Source organism: Castor canadensis, chromosome 1 (assembly GCF_047511655.1).
Source record: "Castor canadensis chromosome 1, mCasCan1.hap1v2, whole genome shotgun sequence".
NCBI lineage: Eukaryota > Metazoa > Chordata > Mammalia > Rodentia > Castoridae > Castor > Castor canadensis.
This window is the reverse complement of record NC_133386.1, coordinates 62,166,997-62,186,850: the sequence shown is the minus strand read 5'-3', so window position 1 is coordinate 62,186,850 and position 19,854 is coordinate 62,166,997. Positions and strand designations below refer to the sequence as shown.

The 19,854-nt window shown below is 37.9% G+C and overlaps 1 protein-coding gene across 1 annotated transcript in view; it reads right to left on the bottom strand.

The window, feature by feature from the left end:
- The window catches only part of Mchr2 (melanin concentrating hormone receptor 2), a 55,702-nt gene extending 37,273 nt beyond the window's left edge, over positions 1-18,429 (bottom strand). The window contains exon 1 of the mRNA XM_074077846.1: positions 17,721-18,429. The gene's annotated coding sequence lies outside the window, so the exon portion shown is untranslated. The remainder of the gene's footprint in view (positions 1-17,720) is intronic.
- Positions 18,430-19,854: the final 1,425 nt, after the last annotated feature.

Genomic DNA, 19,854 nt, shown 5'->3' with positions numbered 1-19,854 from the left:
CAAGGTGTATGTGGCTGGTGTCACAGTATTAGTGAGCCCTCTTGGAAAACAAACAAAACCTGTTTTGTTCCTTCCTGCATCCACATATTAGATGTTTGTTTACAGAGTGGAGCATATTGGGTCTCACTCAGTTATACAAATAGCACAATATGCATAGTAGCCATTTTTCGTGTTACTGGGGCCCCTATACTATTTTCATGTTATAGCCCTTTATACTAAGTTATTATATAGCCATGTCCCTATTGTGAACTTTCGAAAGCAAGCCTGATCCTAATTGTTGTCCCTCTCAACCCCCACTGAGATCAATCAATACACTTAAGATTATGCAACATCACTCAAATTAAACCAAGATAACATAATGACACTGTTGGCTAAATCCAACAAATTCTTTTCTTTTTTTTTTTATTCATATGTGCATAAATTGTTTGGGTCATTTCTTCCCCCTTCCCCCCACCCCCTCCCTTACCTACCCCTGCTTCCTCCCTTACCAACACCCCCCCCTTGCTACACAGCAGAAACTATTTTGCCCTTATCTCTAATTTTGTTGAAGAGAGAGTATAAGCAATAATAGGAAGGACCAAGGGTTTTGGCTAGATGAGATAAGGATAGCTATACAGGGAGTTGACTCGCATTGCTTTCCTGTACATGTGTGTTACCTTCTAAGCTCATTCTTCTCAAACTAACCTTTTCTCTAGTTCCTGGTCCCCTTCTCCTGTTGGCCTCAGTTGCTTTAAGGTATCTACTTTAGTTTCTCTGTGTTGAGGGTAACAAATGCTATCTAGTTTTTAGGTATCTTACCTATCCTCATACCTCCCTTGTGTGCTCTCCCTTTATCATGTGATCAAAGTCCAATCCCCTTCTTGTGTTTGCCCTTGATCTAATGTCTGTACATGAGGAAGAACATATGATTTTTGGTCTTTTGAGCCAGGCTAACCTCACTCAGAATGATATTCTTCAATTCCATCCATTTCCCTACGAATGATAAAATTTCATTCTTCTTCATGGCTGCATAAAATTCCATTGTGTATAAATACGACATTTTCTTAATCCATTTGTCAGTAATGGGGCATCTTGGCTGTTTCCATAACTTGGCTATTGTGAATAGTGCTGCAATAAACATGGGTGTGCAGGTGCCTCTGGAGTAACCTGAGTCACATTCTTTTGGGTATATCCCCAAGAGTGGCATTGCTGGATCATATGGTAGATCTATGTTTAGATTTTTAAGAAGCCTCCAAATTTTTTTCCAGAGTGGTTGTACTAGTTTACATTCCCACCAGCAGTGTAAGAGGGTTCCTTTTTCCCCACATCCTTGCCAATACCTGTTGTTAGTGGTGTTGCTAATGATGGCTATTGTAACAGGGGTGAGGTGGAATCTTAGTGTGGTTTTAATTTGCATTTCCTTTATTGCTAGAGATGGTGAGCATTTTTTCATGTGTTTTTTGGCCATTTGAATTTCTTCTTTTGAGAAAGTTCTGTTTAGTTCACTTGCCCATTTCTTTATTGGCTCATTAATTTTGGGAGAATTTAGTTTTTTGGGTTCCCTATATATTCTGGTTATCAGTCCTTAGTCTGATGTGTAGCTGGCAAATATTTTCTCCCACTCTGTGGGTGGTCTCTTCAGTTTAGAGACCATTTCTTTAGTTGAGCAGAAGCTTTCTAGTTTTATGAAGTCCCATTTATCTATGTATCTCTTAGTTGCTGAGCTGCTAGGGTTCCATTGAGAAAGTTCTTCCTTATACCTATTAGCTCCAAAGTATTTCCTACTCTTTCCTGTACCAACTTTATTTTTTTTATTTTTTTTTTCTATAATTTAGGTCAGGTATTCCCAACACTGGCTTTTTTTTTTTTTAATGTTTAAAAACTTTTTTTTTTATTCATATGTACATACAAGGCTTGGGTCATTTCTCCCCCCTGCCCCCAACCCCTCCCTTACCACCCACTCCACCCCATCCCTCTCCCCCCACACCCCTTCAATACCCAACAGAAACTATTTTGCCCTTATTTCTAATTTTGTTGTAGAGAGAGTATAAGCAATAATAGAAAGGAATAGGAGTTTTTGCTGGTTGAGATAAGGATAGCTATACAGGGAGTTGACTAACATTGATTTCCTGTGCGTGTGTGTTACCTTCTGGGTTAATTCTTTTTTTTTTTTTTTCATTTTTCTTTTATTATTCATATGTGCATACAAGGCTTGGTTTATTTCTCCCCCCTGCCCCCACCCCCTCCCTTACCACCCACTCCACCCCCTCCGGCTCCCCCCCTCAATACCCAGCAGAAACTATTTTGCCCTTATCTCTAATTTTGTTGTAGAGAGAGTATAAGCAATAATAGGAAGGAACAAGGGGTTTTGCTGGTTGAGATAAGGATAGCTATACAGGGCATTGACTCACATTGATTTCCTGTGCGTGGCTGTTACCTTCTAGGTTAATTCTTTTTGATCTAACCTTTTCTCTAGTACCTGGTACCCTTTTCCTATTGGCCTCAGTTGCTTTAAGGTATCTGCTTTAGTTTCTCTGCATTAAGGTCAACAAATGCTAGCTAGTTTTTTAGGTGTCTTACCTATCCTCACCCCTCCCTTGTGTGCTCTCACTTTTATCATGTGCTCAAAGTCCAATCCCCTTGTTGTGTTTGCCCTTGATCTAATGTCCACATATGAGGGAGAACATACGATTTTTGGTTTTTTGAGCCAGGCTAACCTCACTCAGAATGATGTTCTCCAATTCCATCCATTTACCAGCGAATGATAACATTTCGCTCTTCTTCATGGCTGCATAAAATTCCATTGTGTATAGATACCACATTTTCTTAATCCATTCGTCAGTGGTGGGGCATCTTGGCTGTTTCCATAACTTGGCTATTGTGAATAGTGCCGCAATAAACATGGATGTGCAGGTGCCTCTGGAGTAACAGTCTTTTGGGTATATCCCCAAGAGTGGTATTGCTGGATCAAATGGTAGATCGATGTCCAGCTTTTTAAGTAGCCTCCAAATTTTTTTCCAGAGTGGTTGTACTAGTCTACATTCCCACCAACAGTGTAAGAGGGTTCCTTTTTCCCCGCATCCTCGCTAACACCTGTTGTTGGTGGTGTTGCTGATGATGGCTATTCTAACAGGGGTGAGGTGGAATCTTAGTGTGGTTTTTAATTTGCATTTCCTTTATTGCTAGAGATGGTGAGCATTTTTTCATGTGTTTTCTGGCCATTTGAATTTCTTCTTTTGAGAAAGTTCTGTTTAGTTCACATGCCCATTTCTTTATTGGTTCATTAGTTTTGGGAGAATTTAGTTTTTTAAGTTCCCTGTATATTCTGGTTATCAGTCCTTTGTCTGATGTATAATTGGCAAATATTTTCTCCCACTCTGTGGGTGTTCTCTTCAGTTTAGAGACCATTTCTTTTGATGAACAGAAGCTTTTTAGTTTTATGAGGTCCCATTTATCTATGCTATCTCTTAGTTGCTGTGCTGCTGGGGTTTCATTGAGAAAGTTCTTACCTATACCTACTAACTCCAGAGTATTTCCTACTCTTTCTTGTATCAACTTAAGAGTTTGGGGTCTGATATTAAGATCCTTGATCCATTTTGAGTTAATCTTGGTATAGGGTGATATACATGGATCTAGTTTCAGTTTTTTGCAGACTGCTAACCAGTTTTCCCAGCAGTTTTTGTTGAAGAGGCTGCTATTTCTCCATCGTATATTTTTAGCTCCTTTGTCAAAGATAAGTTGCTCATAGTTGTGTGGCTTCATATCTGGATCCTCTATTCTGTTCCACTGGTCTTCATGTCTGTTTTTGTGCCAGTACCATGCTGTTTTTATTGTTATTGCTTTGTAATATAGTTTGAAGTCAGGTATTGTGATACCTCCTGCATTGTTCTTTTGACTGAGTATTGCCTTGGCTATTCGTGGCCTCTTGTTTTTCCATATAAATTTAACAGTAGATTTTTCAATCTCTTTGATGAATGTCATTGGAATTTTGATGGGAATTGCATTAAACATGTAGATTACTTTTGGGAGTATAGACATTTTTACTATGTTGATTCTACCAATGCATGAGCATGGGAGATCTCTCCACTTTCTATAGTCTTCCTCAATCTCTTTCTTCAGAAGTGTATAGTTTTCCTTGTAGAGGTCTTTCACATCTTTTGTTAGGTTTACACCTAGGTATTTGATTTTTTTTGAGGCTATTGTAAATGGAATTGTTTTCATACATTCTTTTTCCGTTTGCTCATTGTTAGTGTATAGAAATGCTAATGATTTTTCTATGTTGATTTTATATCCTGCTACTTTGCTATAGCTATTGATGATGTCTAGAAGCTTCTGAGTAGAGTTTTTTGGGTCTTTAAGGTATAGGATCATGTCGTCTGCAAATAGGGATATTTTGACAGTTTCTTTACCTATTTGTATTCCTTTTATTCCTTCTTCTTGCCTAATTGCTCTGGCTAGGAATTCCAGTACTATGTTGAATAGGAGTGGAGATAGTGGGCATCCTTGTCTGGTTCCTGATTTTAGAGGGAATGGTTTTAATTTTTCTCCGTTAAGTATAATGCTGGCTGTAGGTTTGTCATATATAGCTTTTATAATGTTGAGGAACTTTCCTTCTATTCCTAGTTTTCTTAGAGCTTTTATCATGAAATGATGTTGGATCTTATCAAAGGCTTTTTCTGCATCTATTGAGATGATCAAGTGGTTTTTGTCTTTGCTTCTGTTAATGTGGTTTATTACGTTTATTGATTTTCGTATGTTGAACCACCCCTGCATCCCTGGGATGAAGCCTACCTGGTCGTGGTGAATAATCTTTTTGATGTGTTGCTGAATTCGATTTGCCATTATTTTGTTGAGGATTTTTGCATCAATGTTCATTAAGGAGATTGGCCTATAGTTCTCCTTTTTGGAGGTGTCTTTGCCTGGTTTTGGGATAAGTGTAATACTGGCTTCATAAAATGTGTTTGGCAGTTTTCCTTCCCTTTCTATTTCATGGAACAGTTTAAGGAGGGTTGGTATCAGTTCTTCTTTAAAGGTCTGATAGAATTCAGCAGAGAATCCATCAGGTCCTGGACCTTTCTTTTTGGGGAGACTCTTGATTGCTGCTTCAATTTCATTTTGTGTTATAGGTCTATTCAGGTGATTAATTTCCTCTTGGTTCAGTTTTGGATGATCATATGTATCTAGAAATCTGTCCATTTCTTTTAGATTTTCAAATTTATTTGAATATAGGTTCTCAAAGTAGTCTCTGATGATTTCCTGGACTTCCATGGTGTTTGTTGTTATCTCCCCTTTTGCATTCCTGATTCTACTAATTTGGGTTTTTTCTCTCCTCATTTTAGTCAGGTTTGCCAGGGGTCTATTGATCTTGTTTATTTTTTCAAAGAACCAACTTTTTGTTTCATTAATTCTTAGTATGGTTTTTTTTTTTGTTTCTATTTCATTGATTTCAGCTCTTATTTTTATTATTTCTCTCCTTCTATTTGTTTTGGGTTTTGCTTGTTCTTGTTTTTCTAGGAGTTTGAGATGTAGCATTTGTTCACTGATTTGAGGTCTTTCAGTCTTTTTAATATATGCACTCATGGCTATAAACTTTCCTCTCAGGACTGCCTTTGCTGTGTCCCATAGGTTCTGGTAGGTTGTGTTTTCATTTTCATTGACTACCAGGAACTTTTAAATTTCCTCTTTTATTTCATCAATGACCCATTTTTCATTAAGCAATGAGTTACTCAGTTTCCAGCTGTTTGCATGTTTTTTGTCTTTATTTTTGTTGTTGAGTTCTAGTTTTATTGCATTGTGATCAGATAGTATGCATGGTATAATTTCCATTTTCTTGTATTTGCTGAGACTTGCTTTGTGCCCTAGGATATGATCTATTTTGGAGAAGGTTCTGTGAACTGCTGAGAAGAATGTATATTGTGTAGAAGTTGGATGAAATGTACTGTAGACATCAACTAGGTCCATTTGGTCTATGGTATATTTTAGATCTAGGATTTCTTTATCGAGTTTTTATTTGGATGATCTATCTATTGATGATAATGGGGTGTTAAAGTCTCCCATGACTACTGTGTTGGAGTTAATATATGCTTTTAGGTCCTTCAGGGTATGTTTGATGAAATTGGGTGCACTGACATTGGGTGCATATAGGTTGATAACTGTTACTTCCTTTTGGTCTATTTCCCCTTTTATTAGTATGGAATGTCCTTCTTTATCTCATTTGATCAATGTAGGTTTGAAGTCTACTTTGTCAGAGATAAGTATTGCTACTCCTGCCTGTTTTCAGGGGCCATTGGCTTGGTAAATCTTCTTCCAGCCTTTCATCCTAAGCCTATGCTTATTTCTGTTGGTAAGATGGGTCTCCTGTAAGCAACAAATTGCTGGGTCTTCCTTTTTAATCCAGTTCATAAAATGGTGCCTTTTGATGGGGGAATTAAGTCCATTAAGTGTTAATACTGATAGGTATGTGGTGATACCTGTCATTTAGTTGTCTTAGTTGTTTGAAGGTTTGTTTGTGTGTACCTAAATCAATGTTACTCTTTATTTCTTGCTTTTTCTTTTCCTGTGTTTGGTACTGCCTGCCCTTTCATAGTTATGTTGGGTTTCACTTTCTGTGTGCAGAATCCCTTGAAGAATCTTTTGTAGTGGTGGCTTTGTGGTCATATATTGTTTTAGTTTCTGCTTATCATGGAAGACTTTTATTGCTCTATCTATTTTGAATGATAGTTTAGCTGGGTAGAGTATTCTAGGGTTGAAGTTATTTTCATTCAGTGCCCGGAAGACCTCACCCCAAGCTCTTCTTGCTTTTCATGTTTCTGTTGAGAAGTCTGCTGTGATTTTGATGGTTTTACCTTTGTATGTTATTTGTTTTTTTCTCTTCTAGCCTTCAATATTCTTTCTCAAGTCTCTGTACTTGTTGTTTTAATGATAATATGCCATGGGGTGGTTCTATTTTGGTCAGGTCTGTTTAGTGTTCTGGAGGCCTCTTGCACCTGTATCAGCATAGATTTCTCTAGATTTGGGAAATTTTCCATTATTATTTTGTTGAATATATTACACATTCCCTTTGCTTGCACCTCTTCTCCTTCTTCAATGCCTGTGATTCTCAGGTTTGGTTTTTTGATGGAGTTAGTAAGTTCTTGCATTTTTTTTCACAGGTCTTGAATTATTTAACTAATAGTTCTTTGGTTTTTCCTTTAATTACCATTTCATCTTCGAGTCTGAGATTCTGTCTTCTGCTTGTTCTATTCTGCTGGATTGGCCTTCCATTTTGTTTTGCAGTTCTATTTTGTTCTTTTTTCTAAGGTTTTCCATATCCTGAGTCACTTCCTCTTTAATATTGTCTATTTTCGTCCTGAGTTCATTTATCTCTTTATTGTGTTTTGTGTTTCACTTTGGTGTTTATGCAGTGCTTCTGTAGTTTCTTTTGTTTGTTCTTGTGCTTTCTCAAATTCTCTATTTTTGTTGTCTAGAAATTTCTTGAGTGTCTCTTGTACACTTTGGTTGACCATATCCAGTATCCTCTCTATAAAATTCTCATTGATTACTTGCAGGATTTCTTCTTTCAGTGTGTTCTTGTGGGCTTCATTGGGTCCTTTGGCATAGTTTATCTTCATTTTGTTGGAGTCTGGATCTGAGTATCTGTTTTCTTCATTTTCCTCTGGTTCCTGTACTAATTTATTACTGGGGGAAACTGGTTTCCCTCTTTTTTCCATCTTCCCATCATTTCCCTTGCTATTGTTACTGTCCCTGTACTGTGTGCAATTAAGTATTTTTTAGCTTGTAATAAGAACAATGGTGATATCTAGAATGGGAGGGTGAGAGGAGAGGGAAAGCAAAGAAGGTAAAGATGAAGGAAAAACAAACAAACAACTAAAAAAACCCCAAACAAACAAACAACAAACCAGTGCCAAAGAAATAAACAGGGAAAGATAGTGTGCTAATCAACAGTAAGCTAAATAGGCATTAGAGAGACAGAGAGAGGATTAAAAAAAAAATCCCCAAGTTCAAATGCAATAGGGTTTCAGTTGTAATAATTTTGGTGTTAGTCCCTCAGCCTCTACTCTTGGAGGTGGTGTTTCAGAAGTAGTTCTGTCATTTTCTCATCAAAGGGGGGGGAAAAAAAAACAAAAAGAAAAAAAAACAAATAAAAAAACAAGAACAAAACAAATCAAAATATCCCAAGTTGAAATGTAATACAGTTTCAGTTAGACCTTCACCATGCAGTTCTAGTTCAGTCATTGTCTCATCAAAGGAAGAGGGATAAAAAAAAGAAAGGAAAAGAGTCTGGAGGCAGTTCTGTGAATGTCTATCTGAGGCTGTGGCCACCTGCCCACTACTGTCAGTCAGCTGTTGCTGGAGGCTTTATTGATTGCAGATCTCAGGAGCGAGCTTAACACTCACCTAGCCCTGCAGGCTTTGTTTATTTAGAGTTCTCACTGCCACTGTTACAAGTTTTCCCCTCTCCAAGCACACTGGGGGAGGTAGTGCTACACCTGCCTTCTCTGGCTGGCTTATTTACAGTTCAGTGGGAGGTGTCCCTTCTCCCTTCTCCAGTGGAGCTTTCCTCACACCACCACTTTTACAAGCTTTCCCGCTCCAAGGTTGCTGGGTGGGGGCTGCCACGCCTGCCTCCTCCAGCCGGCTTGTTTATTTACAGTTCTGTGAGGGATTGCCGCTCCCCCATCTTCGGTGCTCAGGATGCCCCGCCCTCTTTGCTACATGTCTTTTTGTTGTTGTTGTTTATTCAGTTTGGTTTTTTTCTCTTTTTTCCCTGGGCGGGGGTCAGTCTGTCCAGGGGGGCTACGCTGATCTGGCCCAGTGATGTTTGTGGGAGTACCACGTGCTGCTTAGCTCACTTGGTGGTCTGCTTCTCTTGAGCTGGTAGGAGCTGGCATCTGGAGGCACAGGAGCCCTCCTGGTTTCTCCGTTTAACGTGGAGTGGGGATGTTATGTGCAGGCTGGGGTGTGGAGGAGTCCTAGTTTTGCCTCTTCTTGGTGGTTTTTCCTGCAAAGTGTTTCTCCAGTGTCTCTCCAAGATTTTACTTTAGGAAGCACAATTTCTGCTTCCTCCCTTTAGTTGCCATATTGGAATCTCTCTGTCCCAACAAATTCTTTTTTGTCCTTATTTTATTTGAACACTTCCTCCTTAAAACATCTCTTTCTCTTGACTTCTGCAACATTGTAATCTCCTGTTACCAAAAGAGTATGTATTCATTCACATTTACATATACTTTCGGCTATATTTCTTATTTTTAAACTTTTATGAACCACTTTATTATGTCTTTTTGTCTATATTTGGATATTGCTTTATATGCCAATTTGAAATTCTTTTCTTGAAACAGAGGTGGGATTTAACATTTTACATCTATCATAATAACAGACATGTTTGGTTTTAGCTCTGGAAGGAAGGGTTAGGTTTCTTGCAAGGGGCTTCTGCTTAGATATCCTTTTGTTGGTAGGTGAACCATTTGAGATGGTTTTGACTATTAGTTTTAAAAAACCCAACACAAATGTCTTACGGCCAAGCAAAGAAGTGTTTCATATTCTGTCTTCTGTACACACCCATCCCCCGCACCCATGAGAGCTATCTATTTTTCTGTATTTTTCACTCTTTATCATTCTGTTTTTATTTTTCTAACACATTAAAAAAGATACATATTTTGCTTTAAGGTTTATCTTTAATGTTTAATTCTTTAGATACTGCCTTTTATTCACTAATATGAGATATAACATTAGCAACTTTCCCTTTTCTTGCTGTTTCCCTTTTCTCACTCTGCCCTCCAATACTAAATTTTACTTAATGTATTATATTTTTAGTTTTTCTTCACACACTTTAATGTTCTTGTATTTTAAATACTTATTTGATATATTATTAACTTGAATACTATATCTTTAGCTTACATTTATTATATGAGATAGTATATAAGATCATAAGTAAGTTTACCTTCCATATTCTTAGTTTCACTTATTTCTGCAATTTTTGACATGTATTTAATTAAAGTCTTTCAAGGCATGTATTACGCCACCCTAACAACTACACTTGCTTTAGGATGGTTTCTACAATTACACACATTCTATGTTTAGTGTAACTCCTTTATCTTCATGCTAAGATTTTTTTTTTAAACTACATAGACAGACTGGAGCCAGGATTTAAACCACTTTGAGACATAATTACTTTCTTTTTTTATTATTGTGACTCTTTTGAAAATATACATGCACTTGCACATATTTAAAAAGCAGAATAGATCAAAAAACAATACGTGGAAAAAAGTAAAAATATGAAAAATAAGAGGTAAAAAAGAAATGTAATAAAATAGAAATAAATGGATAAATATAGGAAAGAGACTAAAATCATTTAGTCAGCATATAATATGCAAAATAATTTAAAATTTTTATGTGGTTACAAAAGGTTTTGTATCTCTTTTTAAAAATTTTTTAAATTTTTAAAAGCTTTCAAATTTTTTTCATTTATTCACATGTGCATATATTGTTTGGGCCATTTCTCCACCCTGCCTCCCCTCCCCCACCCTTTCCCCCTTCCCCCATCAGTTCCAGGCAGGTGCTGTTCTGCCATTATCATTAATTTTGTTGAAGAAATGACATAAGCATAATAAGGAAGACAAAGCATTTTTGCTAGTTGAGTTAAGGATAGCTATATAGAGAGATTCCTACTATTGCTTTCATGTACCCATGTGTTACAACCCATGTTGATTCAAAATACAAAAAGTTTTGTATTTCTTGATATTAGCAAGCCATTGATAAAATAAAAGGAAACAGATCAACAAACCTACAAAGGGTTAATCTTTTTATCAAAAAAGGCATTAAGTTAGACAAAGAAATAGGAAAAAAATAAATAAGTACAAATGGAAGATGCATGAATTTTGCAACTCTATTAAAATGGCAAATGTACAAATCATGGGCATTAAAGGAGAAGAGTTGTGTGCTAAAGGCATAGGCAATATATTCAAAAAAAGTAATAGCAGAAAAATTCCAAAATCTGAAGAAAGAGAGGCCCATCCAGGTACAGAGGCCTCAAGGACTCAAAATAGAAACAACCAAAATAGAATCTCTCCACAGCATAGTATAGATAAAACCTAAATACGGAGAACAAAAAAAGAACTACAAGGGAGAAGCGCCAAGTTGCCCATAAAAGCAAGCCCATCAGAATCACAGCAAATTTCTCAACAGAAACCTTAAAAATAAGGAGGACATGGAACAAGGTATTTCAAGTGCTGAAAGAAAATAACTGCAAATGTATATTACCCTACCCAGCAAAGTTATCATTCATAATTGAAGGAGAAATAAAAATCTTCCAGAATAAGCAAAATCTAAAGCAATTTATGACCACAAAACCAGAAATGCAGAAGATACTCAAAGGAATCCTACACACAGAAGAGCAAGATAAATGTAACCATGAAAATATGGGAAAAAGTAAATCCCACCAGATGAGTAAGCCCAGGATTCACCGCTGAATTTTAAAAGCCATTTAGGGAACTAACACCAATACACCTGAAACTTTCCATGAAATAGAAAGGAAAGGAATACTGCCAAACTCATTCTATGAAGCCAAAATCACACTTGTTTCAAAACTGGACAAGGATGCAACATAAAAGAGAATTATACACCAATCTCCTTAATAGACACAGACACAAAAATTCTCAATAACATTCAAAAGATGTACATAATCAAGCAGGATAAAGTTGATTTTATTTCAGAGATGGTTCAACATACATAAATCAATAAATATAGTATGGCACATAAACAGGACTAAAACCACATGATCATCTGAACTGATGCAGAAAAAGACTTTGACAAGATTCAATGTTTTTTCATGGTAAAAGCTCCAGAGAAACTAGGAATAGAAGGAATGTACCTCATCATAATAAAAGCTATACATGATAAACCAGTAGTCAACATCAAATTAAATGGGGAAAATCTGAAACCATTTCCTCTAAATTCAGGAATGAGATAAAGGTGTTCACTCTTCCCATGCTTATTCAATATAGTACTGGAATTGCTAGCTAGGGCAATAAGGCAAGAGAAAGAAATAAAAGGTATTAGAATAAGGAAGGAAGAAGTCAAATTATCATTATTTACAGATGATATGATACTATACTTAAACAAAACAAAACAAAACAAATATCCTACCAAAAAACTCCTGGGTCTGAGAAACATTTTTTGACAATGGAACAGGATATAAAGTCAATATACACAAATCAGTAGCTTTTCTATATACCAATGATAAAAAGAAATTGGGAAAACAATCCCATTCACAATAGCCTCAAGAGTTAAAATACCTAGTGATAAATTTAATGAAGTAGATAAAAGACCTCTAGAATGAAAACTATAAAACCTTGAAAGAAAGAAATCTAAGAAGACACCAGAAATTGGAAAGATCTCTCATGTTCATGGACTGGCAGAATTACTATTGTGAAAATGGCTATACTACCAAAAGCAATCTACAGATTTAATGCAATGCCCATTAAAATCTCAAAGTCATCCTTTGATGAAATAGAAAAATCCATCCTAAAATTCACAAGAATAAAAGACACTGAATATGAAAATCAATCCTGAGCTAAAAAAATAAAACAAACAAACAATGCTGGAGGTATCACAATACCAGATTTCAAATTATACTACAGAGCCATAACAAAAACTGTGGTAGCAGCACAAAAACAGACACAAAAACTAATGGAAAAGGGGACTGAGAAATCATCTGCATTTTGTATTAGCAGATTTTTACTGGGTACAAATTGCTACCATTAGGTACATAATTCTTTCCATGTAATGAATGACATACTGGATTTCCCCCCAAGAATGGCCACCAGGAAGTATTAATCCAGGACTAATGTCAAATTCTCAAGGTCTTTATGAGTCAATGAAGAGACCAACATTAATGTCTCTATGAGATAGCTCTTCACCTATGCACACAGTCATACTTACAAACATACTTGTGATAGCAGTGAGAAAAAAAAATCAATGCCAAGCATATGTAAAACTAAACATTTCCAAGTGCGGCTTGGTGGTGAATGCCTGTAATCTCACCTACATGGAAGGTTTAGGCAGGAGGATCAAGAGCTCAAGGTCAGTATGGACAAAGCTAGAGAGACCCTATCTCAAAAACAAACTAAAGGCAAAAGGACTGGAGATATAGTTCAAGTGGTAAAATGCTCACCTAGCAAGCCTGAAGCCTTCAATTCAAACCCCAGTGCCACAGACAAATGAGTAACTAAATAAATAAAAAACAACCTCCCTCAAGCTTTTCCATTGGTTGAAGAACATTCAAGATCATATTTGCATAAATATACCTCATTTAAAATTATTGTCAAAATTGTAATAAAAAAGAACATAAAAACCAATATATAGAGGTAAAGAGTCAATTTTCACATAAGCAAACTTTATAGCATGTTTCTAACGGCACACTAAGCTCCTTGTGTGTAGTATCTCATTTAATTCTTACAGTAAGTTTCGAAGGCAGATTCTACTATTATCCTCATTTTGCAAAGGAGGGGATGAAGCTACAAGGATAAGATCTTTGCTTAAGTCACCCTCTTCATAAGTGACAGGGACTAAAATTGAGCCCAATTCTGTCTGCCTCTGAAGCTGTGTGGCTGGCCTTTGAACCCTATCCTGGTGGAAACAATGGTCCCCTTGACAGGTTTTCTCTCTTTTTAGGGACTCAAACTGATTCTAAACAGCTGCTTGGATGTTGCATTAAAAGATTATCATTACTTCTTGAAAAGGATTAAAAAATATTTTGAGAAAATTATATGTAGGTCTGATTCTTCTACTTTTTGAAAACAAGATATTTGAGGCAGAACTAATACTATGAAATATGTTAACAATGTACAATTTTATACTAGAAATAGAAATGTTTGAAAAGTTGTTTTTATATGTGTTCTGTGTAATGATCTTCCCCAAAGAAAGCAATTCCTTTTAAATTTCTAAATATTTTTTGTTGGAGGAAAAATTCACCTAGAATTTTTAAAAGATGCAATGCAGTTGTCCTTTGGTATCTGGCAGGACTGGTTCTAAGATCTCCTTGGATATCCAAATGCTGAAGTCCCTTCTGTAAAAAGACACACTATTTGTATCTAAACTATGCACAGCCTTCCATATACTTTAAGTCATCCCGGTAGTCTTTATAACGCTTGTTACAATGTGTTATATAAAATAGTAGCTGTGCTGCAGTATTCAGGGAATAACAATAAGAAAAAAAGTCTGCATATGTTCAGTACAGATGATTTTTCCCCCAAATAGGATCTGCAGTTAGTTGAGTTCATGGATGTGGAACTTGCAGATATGGAGGCCAACTGCATGGTTTTTATTTTTATTTTTTAAATTCAATATTATTTTTATTATCATATTATTGTTGTGCAGGGGGCGCATTGCAATATTTACAAAAGTGCTTATGCTATATCTTAGTTACATCATTCTCCTTTATTCCCCTTCCCAGGTTTTCCCAGTGTTGCTGTTTTGGTGATGGTGATTTTTTTGTTTTACATTTTTAAGGTTAAAGACATTTTCATGCTGATGTATTTGCAAGTTCATAGGCTATAAAGAAAACAAAAACTAAGTTCCATGTTAATGAAACTGAGTGGTCAGAGAATGGCAAAATGAGAAACCCAATTGTTTAGGAGGTTTAGGATGTCAAGTACACTTGGAATAAAGTGGGTCCCAGGCTATGATAATTAAATATTTTAAATACTTTGCAACCTGGCAGTATTCAATTTGAGTTCAGCATGACAAAAGCTTTAACCAATGTATTACATGTCATTATAAATCCCCAAGAATAAAATAAAGCATGGTTTACAGGTACAGGTATTCCCCTTTCTCTCTCTCTGTCTCTCTCTCTCTCTCTCTCTCTCTGAGTGTGTGTGTGTATTTACTGCAGTGGATGATCCCGTAGACATGCCAAACACTGATATTCAAGAGAAGCTCTTTCAGGTCAGAGAATATTAAAAAAGTTAAGAATTATACTTCTATGGAATACAATGTATCACAAAGTTATTCTGACCCTCATTTAATGAAACATACCAATTGTTAGTGTATTGTATGGCAATTAGCGACAAGTCATAATGAATTAACAAGACTGACATGTCATCTTTATTAGTTTTACACAATCTAATTTTTGAAAAATTTTCTATAATTATAAAATTTTTCTGCCATTTAATTCTCTTTTCTCTATGTTTCCTCTTTTTCCTTTTCCTTCTGCCTTTTGAGATGACAGAGGAGCCTTGGACTTGTAGCCTGCCCACAGACTCCCTCTCATATCTCCTGCCCTTTCCTGTCCTGATCACCTTGTGGAAGTGGCTTGGAAGCACCAGGCTTTAGATTCTGTAGCCCGTGAGAACACATCTAATATAGGCACTGAGATGTACATTTTCTGCTTTATTTGAAGTGGTCTTTTTGACATCCTTCATTATATGGGGGTGGGAAATAAAAAAAAGAAACCTAGGCATGAAGTGAAGGGTTGTACCCTTGGGATGGAAAAGGCATATGCTAAAGGTTCTGGAACACTAGCATTTGATAGTTTGGGGTTAGAGGAATGGGAGTGTGTAAAAATGGAGGTAAAAGGCAGGGAATGGCAGGGAACAGGGTGGCCCCTCAGTCTGGCACCTATGGAAGAGACCCCAGGTATGTATACATGTTCCTGGGGCATGACTGCTAGCAGTATTAGCCCCAACTCATCCTCTTTAAGGAAGCTGGAAATGGATGGAGAGGGAGGACAGAGTGGCTTGTATTTTTCTTATCAGCCCTCACAAGTAAAGCACCCTTCTTGGAAGAATACGACAAATTAGATACTAATCTTAGTTCTGTCACTTTCTAGTTGTGTGACATCAGGGAGGGAGTCACTAGCCTCTCTGATCATAGTTTCCCAATGGGAGAAGTGGGAATAAGACTCTATCTTATATAGCTATTGTGAGGATTTATAAAATGAATATTGTCTAAGGAAAGGGTGGGGTCAAAAGTTCATTTTTTCCTTCAGTCCCAAGGAATGAAAGTTTCCCTTTTCTATGCCCCTATTCCAGTTTTTCTGAATTTCTTCTACCTGTATTTCTTTCATTTCATTTCTGAGGATCACAATGTTCAATGCACAAGGGGATGGTGGTTTGTAAGTCTGAGACTGAAGGTAAGTGACAGCTTTTGGTTCCTTGAAGCTGGGTTGAAGGAGGGATATCATGGTGGAAGGTAGAGGCATCTGGGCCTCTTCAGGGCACAGGGGCATTTCCCATCCCTTGTGGAGTGGAACTGTGACTGGTAGGGCGTCTGCTCAGACACTGCCCCAGGCCATCAGATCTAATGGGCTTCCAATGGTCCAGTGGGGGGAGAGTTCGCACGTCACTGCAGCATTAAAGCAGTAAGCTGGGAGCGTAGGGGCCCTGGAATGACAATTGCTGCCCTTTAGATACTTAGCCTGCCACTTGTGCTAGGTTCTGCAAGCTCACATCTCAAAATAGATACTGGATTTATCACTACACAGCAGTAGACGTCTCCTGAAATCCATTTCTGATATTTGAGGAAAGCCCAACTCACACTAAAAATGAAGTTGGTTCTCTCACAGCATCTTTGACTCCCTAGGACTGCTCCTCATTCCTTTTTAAAGTGCCTGGTGTTTTTTCCTTCCCTACTCAATCTCTCTTTAACAATCTATGTTCATTAATATTTCAAAACATTAGGTGGCTTGTGCATTGATGGCTAGAAAAAACTCTTTTCTTGGAATTGTACAGTTTAACAACCTGTGTTAGGCTAAGAGTCAAGCAATATTGTGCTCGGAATTATCCTGCTATACCCACAAGATGATAGATGAGGGCATGCCTGTTCTGCAAAAGCCAATTCAACTGTGACATTTAACAGAATCATATTCCAAATGAAACACAAACAGCAGACTACCAGCCCACCCCAGTCATATCCAGCCAGTCAGTAACCCCTTAACATCAACTACCCACTAAATTATACTGACAGGTTATCATTTAAGTAGAAAGTGCAAAATTAGAAAGTTAGAAAAACAATCACTGAAAACACAACCTCCAAACTTGCACAAGTTAAGCAAAGAGTCCATTTCAGTGAAATACCTGTGCTTGCCTCAAATCCTAAACGATTTCATGTTTTGTATGACTCTTTAGTAGTAGCGTCAGGGGCATTTTAATAAAATTCTATCCCAAGTAAATATAGTAGGCTTTCAGCAAAGCCTTATTGAGAATTACAGGAAGTACATTTCTCTTTCATTGTGAAAGAAAGAACTTTTACAATTTCTTAAAGGCTCTAAGAAGTCACAGGCTGACTTGCATGGGCCTACTCCCCTCTTTCCTACTCTCTGCAGTTTAGTGACAGCCTCTAACTTCCTTAGGGCATCTCAGGAATTCAAGTGACCTTGAACAGGGTCATGCATCATGAATAATAGAAAGCTAACCAGGTGGGAAGAGGGGCTTCACAGAAGGTCACCCACAGGTGAGAACATCTGTATTTGACTTTTTTTTTTTTAAGCTGAAAAAACGTCTTGATTAGAAAAACACAGCTCAACTAGCAATGCCTCGCCTTTGTGGCTTTATTTCAGCCTATTTCCTGCGGTAAAACCCGCAATTTAAGAACCACGCGTGCTCCAGCTTTCTGGACCGGGGCTTCTACTTCCCAGAAATCCATTCCCCTTATCTTCCCACCTGTGCCTTTATCGAGTGTGAAACCAGCCGGCCACCCGCCCCAGCCCCGTCCCGCAAGTGCCTCCACAAGACCAAACTTTGTACCTCCGGGGATGAGCGGAAGATCCTGGCAACAGTCACGCACTTGGAGGTGAGCCCACCCCGTGGGAGGAGCGGCGGGTGGAGCCGCGCGGGACGGTCCGCGGGTGCGGCGCGCTGGCCCCCGCCCAGGAAGCGTCCCGGATGCTCCGCGCGTCCCCGTGCGTGGGCGGCCCGCCAGCCGCAGGGATGCGCTCCTTCTCGCCGGGAGCGGACCTACCCCACAGAGTCTCCCTACAAAACCGCCCACAACCGGTTTCAGCTGCGGGCCGGTGGGAGAGGACTGCGGGGGTCTGGATCTGGACCTGCGGTCTCCATTTCCAAAGGGAGTGTCGTAAGATAGAAACCGCGGTGTTACCACGGCCTCCTAAAGCATGCTCCCTCCAATCAGCACCTTTGAGGAGCGCCTGCCGGGTGCTGCCTCTCTGCTGGAAGCCTGGGATGCCTTCGCGAGTGAAATGCTAAAACGCTGCTCCCCTCGCCAAGCTTGTTCTTTTCTGGTGCTTCTCTCCACTCGTGTACATTTGCAGGTGTTTTCAGCTAGGCAGTTAAGGCACAAAAATCCCAATCTTCTTTTTACATCGACAAATGTGTATTAATGTTCCAAAGATTAAAAAGCAAGAGGGGAGGGAAGGAGAGAGGAGAGAAGAAACCTGTAACACCACCAAGGAATTAGCTTCTTGTTAATGACTTTGCCTTAACCTGATTAAACCTCTTTGGCATCCCCCCAAATTTTAACACAACCCAGAAAAACTGCTAGATAATGACCTTTAGCGTCACTATCTGATCAAATCTGCTGGCCTTAATTTCTGGTTAGCAAATAACGTGACACTGATGAAGCTGGAGTTGGATCTCTTTTACCAAGGGAGCCTCATTAGGATGAGACAGAAGACCCACCCTGCATATCACCCCAGCTTCCTCTTGTTAGGCATAGGATCTTGGGCAGATTCTCTAATCCTCAGTTGCTCCTTTTGTAAAATCAGAATTGTAAAACTTCCCTCCTGTGGGGGCTAGCAGGCTTCACTGGCGTTACATATGTGCAAAAGTACTTAAGCCAGGTCTGGCATAATCAATAAAGTTAATAATTACTATGAGAATTAATAATCACTATGGCATTTTTTAGAATCCTTCCTTTTTCTTTCTGAGTGACCAAAGTGGCAAAGTAAATGTCATACATTACACCCTAAATTTGAAAAACTGGAGAAATTGGTTCCAAAATTCAACATATTAGAATTTTTAAAAAAGCAAGTGTAGAGTCATTGATTATACATTTCAGAAGTAGAAGGTATTTTAGGGTCAGTGTTTATGCCAAAAAGACATCTGTAAATAAATACATACTCTAAGATCTCTGCAGAAAAACCAAGAGGATGAGTATGGGAGTTGAAATTTAAAGAGAATTTGGAGTTCAAAGTGGAAGGTTTCAAAGCCCCTTTGAGGAAAGAACACATTTGACCCATCTTGGAGACTGATTATCTAAACCTTCTCTACATTGACTGTTATCTAAACCACCTCTGCAATACCCTTGTGGGAAAACATTTTCTATTTTTCTGATGACAGAAAATGCAGCCCACTATGAGTCCACACATCTTACCTTGTTTCTAAGTTAAATTCATAAAGTTTATTTGCTTATTCAGTGTTCTATCCCTGATCAGATTTTGTCTTTTCCAAGGATACTCAGGATTGTTTGTCTTGCAGTTCCCTGTTGTAGACATTCCATTAAAAAAAAAAAAAAAAAAAAGGGTAGGGGGTATCTCCAATGCTAACTTCTACTTCAGATCTTTGCTCCAATGATCTGATGAGGATGAGGATGATGGCAATCAAATCTAATTGTGTGCTTTAAGTGAACAATGAGTAAATCTCTTTTTGTTGTGGTTGCCATATTGAAAAAGTGAAGAATCTAATGCTTTATTCTAATCCAATATTTTGCACCCTGCTTTACAATGCAGGAATAGCTTTACCTTGTTTAAGGCCTCTATTCAGGAAAATAGCACTATATAAGATATAAATGCATTGTTGCTTACATTTGACTATTTCTGTAGATGCGGATAAGGATATGTGGCCTCACCTTGTGTTTTGGTGCCATTATGATAGCTGCCTTTAAAAGTATTGTTACTTACATTATTTGCTTTTATAATGATAT